At 35.1% G+C, this 10955-nt stretch overlaps 1 non-coding gene across 1 annotated transcript; it reads left to right on the forward strand.

The window, feature by feature from the left end:
- Positions 1 to 1398: 1398 nt before the first annotated feature.
- Positions 1399 to 1464, forward strand: Smp_tRNA_00443_Gln_TTG.1.1. The gene has a single exon. It is a non-coding gene (tRNA).
- The last annotated feature ends 9491 nt before the right edge of the window (positions 1465 to 10955 follow it).

The following is a 10955-nucleotide window of genomic DNA, read 5'->3' on the forward strand; positions in this document are numbered from 1 at the left end:
TAAGTAAGTTATATTAGGCTGACTAAGCGAGCTCTCTTCAAATGTATTTTAGATTATCATTCAACTTTTGAAAGGAAAATGATAAACATCTCGTGATAGCAGCACGTTATCTATTCTGGTGACATTTTCTTATCAGAATTATTTCACAAAATAGTCTATACATTTAAATGAATTGTCTCATAGAGAGTGTTTATCAAAATTCATACATTAAAGAGGCTTAACGGTTCACCATTTTATGCCTGAACTCTAAGTGTAGAAGTTGTATGTACAATCACATACTCTTTCATAGCCCTAACATTCCTTCAATCATGTTTCGTTTTCATTTAATATTAAGTTGTTATTACCCTTTTTGTACTTTTAAGAATCATTATTTACTTACTTATTTATGCCTGTTACCCCTCGTGGAGGAGCATAGGCCGCACACCAGCATTCTCCATCCAACTCTGTCCTCAACAATCATTTCAACTTCTTTACAGTTAACATTCATCCTTTTCATATCTCCTTCTATTTCACAAAGTAATGTATTTTTTGGCCTTCCACTTTTCCGATTCCTTTCACCATTCCAACTTAGGGCCTGCCTTGTGATGCAGTTTGGTGATTTACTCAATGTATGTCCGATCCACTTCCAACATCTTTTTCTAAATTTCTCTTCAGATGGAAGCTGGTTTGTCCTCTAAGATAAAACGCTGTTTCTGACAGTATCCAGCCAGTGAGTGTTGAGTATTTTGTGTAGAAAACTGTTTATGAATACTTCTACCTTCTTGACGATGGATGACATAGTTCTCCACGTTTCATCTCCGTACAGTAGGACTGACTGTTTTGACGTTCGTATTGAAGATTCTCACTTTGAAATTAGTTGAGATTGGCTTCTAGTTCCATATATTCTTCAATTGTAGAAATGCTATTATTATTCAATTATTATTACCCTTTTTTACATTCCTTCTTCATATCTATCACATTAACATTCATGTCTCCTACTTCTGATACATGATGATTTTAAAACCTTAGAAATGATACTTCTAAAATAAAACTTTCGGGTGTTTGATCTCCACAGAACTAATAAGTTTTCGTTGTGTATTCTAAATGTCGTAATTCTCAAGGCTGATGAGTCTGAGGAATCACACAACAGGACGAAACGGCCTTCCAGTGCTTCCAGTTTTTCCATGGTGGTCTAGCTTCAATTGACTCATGAACTCAACTATTAATATACTATAATAGCCACAAAACCTATTTAAAAAAATCTTAAGTAGTTTGAAGTAATCAGAAAGCGAGTTTCAGATATGGATTGCTTGTAAGTTAACAATTGTCAGTCCTAACACATCGATGGGAAGATTCAAACAAACAAGACCAAATGAATTTAAACTTCACCCCATCGCACAAGCAAGTGGCTATCAGGACTCAGTGGCCGAGTGGATAACGTGATGGCGTTTGAAGCGAGGGTACTGGGTTCGAGTCCCAGAGTGAACATCAACTCTGAGATGCAGGTACATCCAGCTGACGAGTCCGAAATAGGACGAAACGCGCGTCCTGGATTCCACTGCTAGCCACCATCCATCTCTGCCTACCATAATTGTCACGAAGACGTAAATATAATATTGATGGATCTAGTTTTTTTCAGTGAAAGCAGAAACTAAGTCATATGGTATCATAATTTATGACGCAATCACTGAGCTAAAATTGTATGTTATGAAAGTCGTTAGCCTTTCAATATAAATCAATATAATGTAAAGAATTCGAGAGGAAGGTATGAGAAAATACAAGTCTTCACTAAAAAAAGTTATTACATTTTGATAGAAACATTCATCATAGTTACGTTATTGCACACGGTATAATTTGTAAAGAACAAATATGAATAGTCATATTAATGTTTCGAATGTTTAGTTAATGTTAAATCTATGTCAGGACAACATTTCCTAAGCTAAACCTACATAGAATAACGTCGATAAATGTGATATATTCGAGTGAACTTTCTTGAATTCAAGAGGTTTAACTGCCCCTAAATGCCCTGGTACGACCAAGAGTGGGGAGAGTCTGCTCTCACTCTCAAAATGCTTTCACATGGCCACGCGTATACTGTAGTGAACAAAACACTAGTTGGGGACAATCGAATGTATTTATGCAAAGATTACAGACTATCTCAATAAATTCTGATTACCAAACAATGAACAGTCAATTTGCAAATTAACAACCAATTGTTTCAATCTTCACTGTTTCTTCTCTTATTCCATTGCTCATGCATTTTCCAGACGTTTGCGTTTCATTTCAGTTCTTTCCTCATCGGTCTTCTGCCAAAATACATTCTATGTCTGACCCACACCATATACTACTTATATGGATATAAGTAGACCACACCACAATACAGCCTCTGCCAGAGAAGTCCTACTCACTGCCTTCCCGTGGCATTACTGTTGTTTACGAAATTGAGAGGACAAAAAGCGAATGTCCGGCAGGAGCTTTAACCGGGTCGGTGAACTCCGTCAGTTCACCCAGGTGAGTTCGAAAATCCTGATTTCAAACCAATGGTGCACATAAGCTCCAGTATGCTGAGGGAACAAATGTCGTATGTATCAATCGTTAGTCATCGGCTAACATAGAACTGCATCTCCTTACGATGCTCCACTGAATTGTGGACCAGATCATTATGTCAAAGGCTCCGGGTGTGGCCCCCTAAGAAAACCACCTGCTTCAGTTTGGGCACCTGGGCAGATTCTCAGTCAAAAATCACTTCTTAATGAAGTTTGTATGGATTATGCTATCTAGAGAGTCATAGAAAGCTTCACAATCTAGTCACCAAATTCAAAGAAGATAATCTTACCGAAATTATCCTCCTGATATATAGATTTTCTCCATTAACCTAAAAAATATTATAATTTAATTAGCAAATCTAAGCAACAGATAAGAAGATATTTATTTATTTTATTTTATTTAAACACATAAATATTGGTACAAGGATGCACTAGATAGATATGCGCCGCACAAATCTCATTTGATTTGTGTGAGGGCTGTGATACTGCCAAGGTGTCCAAACTGAAGCAGGTGGTTTTCTTAGGGGGGCAACACCAGGAGCCTTTGACCTTAAGGTCTGATCCACAAGGCAGTGGAGTATCGTGAAGAGATGCAGTCTCATGGTAGCCAATGATCAATTTCGTAAATAACAGTAATGTCACGGGAAGGCAGTGAGTAGGACTTCCCTGTCAGAGTCTATATATACGTGGCCATGTGAGAGCATTTCGAGAGGGAGAGAGGATTCTCCCCACTCTCGATCGTACCAGGGCATGAATTCCTTTAAAATACGATCATTAGAAGAATCCAACTATGATACATGCTTAGTTTGATGCGAACACTGAAATACAGGGAAACTATGCAGGCTGTTCATAGGATAGTAAATTATGCCACAATAGTGTATTGAGTTGTCAACCATATATGAATACTCTGAATGTCATATTAGTTGACAAATTATTAAGAAATATATTGATTATAAAAAATCGTCACACTAATGTCAAATAATGCAATTAGTCAGTCCCTTTTTCAAATGTGTATATCCTGTACGGTGTTGGCTCCAAGTCTTTAAGCAAATATCAAATTAGAGATGAAGGTGTATCGAACTGAAGAATTCCAAATGTGACGAAACTCGAATCCTAGATTCGACTGATAGTCATCAGCCATCAGTGTTTAAATTATTAAGAGATTATTCAACTTCCCAATTATTTATTCTAAATACCTAATAGTTCCCCTATATTCAACCTTTTTTCGAATAAAAATGTTCCGAAGCATTTTCATTGTAATCAATTGATTAACAAGAAAACAACAACAAACAAACCACATTGAATTAAATATTCAATTATTCTTACACCATTACTATTCAACTCTATTCAGTCATACCTTTATATTGCATTGTATTGCGATATCATTAAGAGGTTAAATTTTTTTTGACTCAATATATTTCGAATATAATAAAGGGGTTTCTTTATGGAGATTTTAGTAATTTTATAGCTGAAATCATCAGTCATTTGAAGCTAGATCAAGATGGAAAACCTGAGACCACTGGATGGCCAAGATATCGACTCACTGAAGACACTGAAGGACGGTTGCTCAATTTCGTGGATTGGCTGAAGTTAGACATTAACATTGTTGGATATCAGCCGGCTCAGTGTTCTAGAGGTTAATTGGCCATTGTATTTCTTAGAAAAAGCATTATTAGAGGAGGAGATTTTAGTAATTTTATATAGTTCAAATCATGAGTCAATTGAAGCTAGACCACTATCGAAAACTTAAAAGCATTGGACTGTATTTCCGAGAGTTTTAGTGAGAAGCAGTGGCTAGTGGAGTTCAACCAGGTCTGTTGTGAGATAGTAACTCACTGAACACAATGGTGGACGGCTGCTCAACTTCGTGGATTGGTTGAAGTTAGACATGAACACCGCTGGATGTCAGCCGGCTCATTGGTCTAGAGGTTAAACGTCTGCGCACGACACTGATAGGTGCTGGATTAGAGTCTCGTGAAGCAGGACCATGGATGCGTATTGTCGAGGAGCCCCGCAGTAGGACGAAACGGTCGTCCAGTACTTCTAGTTTTTCCATGGTTATCTAGCTTCAATTGACTCATGATTTCAACTACATAGAAAATAAAATCACTTAGTATTGTTTATTTGAATCTTCCCATTGATGGTCAGACTGCAACTGGTCAATCTCTAATTGACATATATGCATACTGTGCTTATTGTTTCGATATAGCCCTAATTCACAATCATTATAAGCAAAGATGGATAGTGACTAACAGTAAAATCCATTTTGACTCGCGTTTCGTCCTATTTGAGACTGGTCAACTGAATGTACTACATCTCAGAGTTGATGTTCACTTTGGTACTCGAACCCAATACCTTTCGCTTGAAATGTCATCACGTTATCCACTCATCCACTGAGTATATAGAATATACATTTTATATATTGTTTTATTGAATAGGAATAAATCAAAATTTAATTATTTTATTAACCGATATATATCTATATTCTTTAAAATGAAACCACAAATCAATCATTATTAATAGACACTAATAGTTTATACAGAATATTAAAATGACCCTTATAACTTTCAATTACTACTACTACTACTACTACTACTACCACTACTACTACTACTACTACTACTACTACCACTACTACTACTACTACTAATACCACTACTAATTATACTACTTATATCGTAAATAAACAATCATTATATATTACTGAAAATAATAATTTTTTTTTAATTTTTCATTATGGTTAAAAGAAGAGATTAAAATAACATGACAATTAATTCATTATTGAAATAGGTCAAATTGTTTTTTGTTTTAGTTATAGTAAAGACAAGAACATGATAATTTTAAAAATAAAAAGTGTTTTGGTCAAGGTCATTTTTAATGATATGTAATTAGATTCAATAGTTAGTTATTTAAATTGATTGAATAATGTAAAATCATGTTTTGTGGAGATTTCAGTATTTTTCATCGTTGAAATCATGAGTCAATTGAAGGTAGAACACCATGGAAAACCTGGAAGCACTGGACGACCGTTTCGTCTTATTATGGGACTCCTCGGCAGTACTCATCCACGATCTCGCACTCGCGAGCGAGATTCAAACCCAGGACCTAGCAGTCTCGTGCCAGAGCACTTAACCGATCATGTTATAAGTCATTATTAAATAGATGAAGAATAGTTTCATTAATAGAAGAGTTAGTGAGATTTTAATGTATAGAAGATCTTTGAACGATGCTAAAATGATTTTGAGAATGTCGACTTCACAAGTAGGACTGAATGAGCGTTAGAAAAAACCAGTGTGAGGAATTAGTAAAGGTGAGGATTGATAAAGAATGGGCAGCATTTCTACAATTGAAGAACATATGGAACTCAAAATAACTGTCAACTAATTTCGAAGTGAGAATCTTTAATACCAACGTCAAGACAGTCAGTTGTACTGTATGGAGCTGAAACGTGGAAAACTACTACATCCATCGTCAAGAAGGTACAAGTATTGATAAACAGTCGTTTACGCAAAATACTCAACATTCACTGATCGGATACGATCAGCCACAGCCTTTCATAGGAGACGACAAACCAGCTTCGAGCTGAGGAGGAAATTAGGAAGCGACGTTGGAAGTGGATCGGACATACATTGAGTAAATCATCAAACTGCATCACGAGGCAATCCCTAACTTGAAATGGTGAATGGGACCAGAAAAGAGGAAGGCCAAAGAACACATTACTTTTGGAAATAGAAGGAGATATGAAAAGGATGAATGTTAACTGTAAAGAAGTTGAAAGGATTGTTGAGGACAGGGTTGGAGAGAGAATGCTGGTGGTTGGCCTATGCTCCTTTAGGAGGGTTAACAGGCGTAAGGTAAATAAAGTGAAGAATTAGAATTATGATTTACAGCCGATGGTTATTGTTAAGTATTAGATTTAGGGTTTTTTTCACGAACTGACACTTCCAGTGCTTCTTCCTCATTTCTTCCTCCACTGAATGGAATCTGGTTTGTTTTCTCCCACACTAGGTTTTTGCTGATAGTGTCTGGCCAACGGATCCAAAGTATCTTGCGTAGACAACTGTTAATAAACACTTGTATCTTCTGGATGATGGCTTTCGTTGTTCTCCAGGTTTCCGTCCCATACAGTAGAACTGTCTTGACATTCGTATTGAAAATTCCAACTTCGGTGTTTGTTGACAGTCAGTTGTTTTGAGTTCCAGATGTTCTTCAGTTGTAAATATGCTGCTTTCTCTCTTTCGATGCATGTCTTCAGATCTGCATCAGATGCACCGTGTTCATCGATGATGCTACCCAGATATGTAAAGGTTTTTTTCAATAACTGTTTTTATTCATTTAACATATGAACCTCTGAAAGTGTAAGGAAGGAGCCTAATTTAATGAATTTACTTCATTTATTATTGTATTACATTTCTAACAGTAAGATAAACGAACCGTTTCTACTTAACAGTTACCTGAAAGGTTATCAAAATACACAACTTCTATTGATACACTGAGATGACATGACAAATGTTGACCTTCCACTATTTCTAAATGAATAGTTAAAAGTGAATCTTTGTCTATACTCAAAAAGTGATTAAGAGCAGATATTTGGAGTTGTAGAAGCTACAAACATTGGTGAATTCAATCACATCACCACCTTCCATATTCGAATACACTCGAGTTTTATCGTAGTATCCAAAGCAATGCAATTAATATTTCCTTTCCAATCTGTCTAATGTAAAGTTTTCACTTCTTACAGCAATTATATCATAACAAATTATTGTATAAATTCACTTAGTATTGTTTGTTTTTATCTTCCCATTATTGTTTAGGACTGCGATTGATCAATCTCTTATTAGCATATGTACATCATGTGGGGATTGCCTCGATACTGCCTTAAATCATATCAATTCTAGGATGCAGGTACATCAAGCTGACGTGCTTAAAGTAGGACGAAACATGCGTCCTGGATTCCACTGCTCTTCACTATCTATCTTTCCTTATAATATATCTATACATGCTCAATATATCAACGGAAATAACTTACAAAACCTTAAAATGGTCAACTTTTAATGTCCACTAAACTCTTACATAAAATCTAAACTGTTTTGTTTTACATAATTAATATCACTCTATACAAATTTCATTTAAATCTAATTCAAAGGAATAGGAAACAATTTCCGTTCAATATTTCCTCTAGATTAAGGTAAATATATTCTTTTTCTAGAAAATTATGATAGAAGACGGCTTTGTAGAGATTTTAGTAATTTAATAGTTGGATTCATGATTCTATTGAAGCTAGACCATCATAGAAAAACCTGGAAACACTGGACGACCGTTTCGTCCTAGTATGAGACCCCTGAGACAGTACGCATCCACGATCCCATCATCGGAATTCGAGCCTACGACCTGTCGTTGGATGCCAGTTCAGTGGTCTAGAGGTTGTGTTCGCGTACAAAACCAAAGGTCCTATGTTCAAGTCTCACATGTGGGATCGTGGATGCGCACTGCTGCGAAGTCCCATATTAAGACGAAACGTGCGTCTTGGACTCTACTACTAGTCACCATCCATCTTTGCTTATAAATTAATGTATAATCTATGATTCAATAATATATCTATCCATGCTTAATATAACAACTGAATCGTTCACTAAACTCTTCTGTTAAATTTCACTGTTCTCTTTTCATAATTATTATTAATCTCTATACAAATTTCACTTCAATATAATTCAAAGGAATATGAAACAATTTCCGTTCGATGTTTTCTCCTAATTAAAGTAAATACATCGTTTCTTTTTTACAAACAAAATATCCCTTATTCTTTATGAACAAGAATCTACTTTAAATTCAATTCGTATTGTTTGTTTGTATCTTTCCATTGATGTTTAGGACTGAAATTGGTCAGATTCTAATTGGAATATGTGCATACTGTGGGTATTGCCTCGATGAAGTCTTAATTCACAAGCAATGTAAGCAAAGATGGATAGTGGCTAGCATTGAAATTCAGTTTGGCTTGTGTTTTGTCCTATTTGGGACTCGTCAGCTGGATGTACCTACATCTCAGAGTTGATGTTCACTCTGGTACTCGAACCCAATCACCATCACGTTATCCACTCAGTTACTGAGCCCTGATAGCTACTTTAATCTATATTGTATATATTTCTAAACTATTAGTTTCATTTTCATTGATAATGTCTTCTATTAAAATAGTAGATTTTGTTTCTAGTATAGTAATGCTTAATTTTCCCATATATTCATTGATATATTCAAAGTAGCATATATAGATAGATATATATACTAGTTATCATTATATTTCATTACATAATTCAATCATATCACCTATTACGTAATATCCCAAAAAACGAAATTTCATATAACTTTGTATCGAAATTGTATAAGTAATGAACAATAGATAAAACTTTTGATTATTTTTCATTAATCAGTGAAAAATAGGTCCTACTTCCTATTTTATTATTTCTGTGTATGACTTCCTACCGAGGGGTAGTGCATGCACACCGCTGTGGAGTCCCATACTAGTACACTGATCAGTTCATGATCTCATTAAAAAATAATTCATATTATAGATTATAGAAACAACTGATCGTACATGTTTACATTTGATGATTATTGTCACAGACAGCAATTTATTAAACCTTTATCGTTCAGAAACCTTTACCTCACGTTTTTCAGGAAAAGATAGAATCCATATAATGTGAACAGCGATACAGGAAGCCGTAAAAAACTACAGAGGTTGTTTTTGGGGATGTTATCTCATTTATTTCAAGGCTTGTATAACTGTAACATATACGTTTTCCGCTAATCTATTCTACAGATCATAAGCTTCCGTTTGATGTATTATTCACTGCCATAGCCTTTTCTGTTCCAAAGTTATTGTAATTTAGACGTAACCTTTGTACTCTATTTTTCATTCTAATCCCCCAGTTTTGGACATAATTGTATTTTCCTAATTATTGTACGTTGTGGTCAGGTTAGTCATCTATTTATTCATGTATCTTTTTACACTAATCTGAATTCGGGTACCAGATCCGAATTGGGAGTAGATCGAGTAGTGTTCCAGTTGTCTTGTCTCCTCTCTCTCACGTGGTTGTCAGTCAATCAGGGATACAATAGTTTACTTCTCTCTATCCCCACTTTGAACTCACGCATACTAGCCTCAAGGTTAAGCCAGTCAGCCTATCGCGTCAAGGTCTTGATCTACATTAGACAAGTTATCCTCGGCACAAAAGTGGGTAGATAGATCAAGGACATAACACCATATCTTTTAAAATTTTCCGTCATTACTATTTGGTTTCACATTCAAACTGCTCAGATTGTTCCTTACCATAACATACAACAGCATAGCATTCACAACTTCAGGAAATATAAATGAGGTACATTTTTCAACTATCTTTCTATATTATTCTCTTAACATGTAACCAATTGATTAATTATTCATTGTTTTAAAAACTGTATTTGAAATAATGACAGTCCGGATTTTTTTTTTCAAATTTCCTGTGCTACATTGAGTCACTTAGACTAGCGGATACATTGAAACTTGTTCGATAGATTGTTATGTTGTGGGGTCGTCCAGATTTGATACCGATTCTAAACTTTCCTATATGTGAGCTTAAATTAGTTACTGGATTAAGAAGACTGAGAATGTAAAAGAAGCTTTTATTGACTAAAACCAATGTGAAAATATATGTAGACCCATTCATAAATATAAGCTTTTCTCCTTTAGGGAATAAAGTCATATTTTTAATTAATGACGTGTGCTTTTTTCCACAGAAAATGAATCCTATTCTTGACAAATAGAATGAGCTTATGAGCTTATTTCTCATTGGCCTAGCATATCAAGAAGACTGAATAACATTAAAGGATTAGAAAAATATGACATTAGTCCCTACTCAATGATCAATGAATTGCAGATATCTCAGTCAGTGTCAGCATGAATAACTCAGTGGTACTTTCTCAGATTACGATTTTGGGTAACTCTGGTTTGGATCTACTAAGCATCATCAGTTCCCTCAACATTGCAGATATGAATTAGTGGCAAGTGACAATTGTATCGAATACTGAATAGAATTGCAAACCATTAAGTGGAATTAAAGGGGTTAGTGTAACCTGAAAATTACAATTACAATAAAGTTAACATTTTAGTTTGGTTTTCATTTCAAAAGACTTTATCTCTTCAGTCAAACTATGGAATTACTGAAAACTAGGGGACGTCAAATAACTTTCTTCTGAATGAATCTTACTAACATTGCGTGCACACATTAGATCAAGTCTATCATCTTCAGGCTAAACACAGACCACGTTACTATAAACAAGAAAGTTGATATCCCGTGGTTCATATTTATAAAAACACAGTAAATTCCCTATACAGCACAACGATTGTTTAGTGCTGTCGGTGATATATTCAACTTTAGAAGAAGTTAAACCACACTT

This window comes from Schistosoma mansoni, chromosome 4 (assembly GCF_000237925.1).
Source record: "Schistosoma mansoni strain Puerto Rico chromosome 4, complete genome".
In the NCBI taxonomy this organism is placed as follows: domain Eukaryota; kingdom Metazoa; phylum Platyhelminthes; class Trematoda; order Strigeidida; family Schistosomatidae; genus Schistosoma; species Schistosoma mansoni.